Raw genomic sequence first — 1,910 nt, 5'->3', positions numbered from 1 at the left:
GAACCCCGAGTTTGTAGCCAGCAGGTCAGAAGTGTGAGTTCTCCCAAGAAGTTTTCTACATTAGGAACCTTCCCCCTGCCCCACTCCCCAGAATTTTAGAGAAGGATTTGGAATATGAAAAGATTAAGCTCCCAGGGCTGTTAATTTGGCAGGTATAATGAGGAGGAAATGGAGCCAGAGGAGCATCCTTGGAGCAGTTAAGACTTGTGAGCGTTGCATCTGAGCAGAAAGTGTCGCCAGAAGTAACAAAGGCATTCATGGCAGAGGCTTGGAAACCACCTGGGGCCCTTGCTCGGCCAAGCTCATGGCCAATGCTGAGTTTTAACTTATGTTCAGTTTGGACCTTCACACTAGTATTTTTACTAGAGAAGCTGACTTGTCTCCCCACTACATAAAGCCTCTCTTTTATTAGAAAGAGTTCAGGGTGTAGTATAGCACCGACAAAACATACAACTTTTCTCTAGTTCTTTACTGCTCACCCCCCCATCCCCCCCGCCCCCACCGCCCATCATGATCTCAACTCTACCTTACAAATCTGGCTAGACCAGAGCACGTGTACTGGTACAGATAAGACTTGGAAACATGGAATACAGGACAGATAACCCCCTCAGGACCTATACTGAGAGTAGGGAAACCAGGAGGGGGAGGGGGTGGTGAGGTGAGCAAAGGGAAGCTTGTGTAAACAGAAAAACACTTGAAGTTAAGGGGAAACTGCCCAGTGTTCATTTCTTTCAGAATGACTTACTCCTACTTAGAGATGGATTTCAGGGAGGAAGACACAGCTTTCTACTCCCATCTATAATAAAAAAAAACAAGAGTGGCAGCCTTGGAGACCCCCAGGGGCAGTTCCACCCTGTCCTATAGGCTTGCGATGAGTCAGAGATAACCCCACGGCAGCGATTTTTGGGTGGGGTGGGTGGATGTGGGGTTGAAAGACATATTAAGGTCCAGCGCCTTCTTCCTCTTCTGGAGACGCTGTGTGGAGGCATTCAAAATGGCTCAGCGTCTGACCTACCGGCGTAGGCTGTCCTACAATACAGCCTCTAACAAAACTAGGCTGTCCAGAACCCCTGGTGACAGAATCGTTTACCTGTATACAAAGAAGGTTGGGAAAGCGCTGAAATCCGCATGTGGCATGTGCCCGGGCCGACTTTGACTTTGAGGGTTCCATGCTGTGAGACCCAAAGTTCTCATGAGGTTGTCCAAAACCAAAAAAACACATCAGCAGGGCTTATGGTGGGTCCATGTGCGCTAAATGTGTCCGAGACAGGATCAAGCGTGCTTTCCTGATTGAGGAGCAGAAAATCGTCATGAAAGTGTTGAAGGCACAAACAAGCACAGAGTCAAAAGGCTAAATAAATACAAATGAAGTCTGTTTGAATAATAAAAAAAAGAAAGACATATTAAGGACCCTTGGTGGCATGTTAGCACAGTGGTTATGTATTGAGCTGCTAACAGAAAGGTCAGCAGTTTAAAGCCACCCAGGGCTCACCCATGGGAGAAAGAGAGACTTTCTACTCCTGCGGAGAGTTACATTCTTGGAAACCCATAGGGTGGTTATGAGTCGGAATAGACTCAATGGCAGTGAGTTTGGTAGCATAATGGGTTATGCATTGGACGCTGACTGCAAGGTTAGTGGTTTGAACTTACCAGTCAATCTTCAGGCACAAGTTGGGGCTTTCTGCTGCGATAAGGATTTGAAAACATTAGAAGCAGTTCTACTCTGTCTTACCGCAGAAACACGAGCCAGAAGCAACCCAGTGCCAGCTGGTGGGTAATGACAGATTGCCTTAGGTATAAGAGCCATGTAAAAAAAAGTATCAACTTGTCCTTAGTTTTACAGTGATAAATGAAAAACACTGTGCTTCTCCAGTCGAATAAGGTTTACAGGCATATTTTTAATGTCATTT

The 1,910-nt window shown here is 46.2% G+C and overlaps 1 pseudogene; it reads left to right on the top strand.

The window, feature by feature from the left end:
* Nucleotides 1-994: 994 nt before the first annotated feature.
* On the top strand, nucleotides 995-1,359 carry LOC142456595 (large ribosomal subunit protein eL34-like; annotated as a pseudogene).
* Nucleotides 1,360-1,910: the final 551 nt, after the last annotated feature.

Source organism: Tenrec ecaudatus, chromosome 9 (genome assembly GCF_050624435.1).
Source record: "Tenrec ecaudatus isolate mTenEca1 chromosome 9, mTenEca1.hap1, whole genome shotgun sequence".
Lineage (NCBI taxonomy): Eukaryota > Metazoa > Chordata > Mammalia > Afrosoricida > Tenrecidae > Tenrec > Tenrec ecaudatus.
The sequence above is the reverse complement of the archived record's forward strand: the minus strand, read 5'-3'. Positions and strand labels throughout refer to the sequence as shown.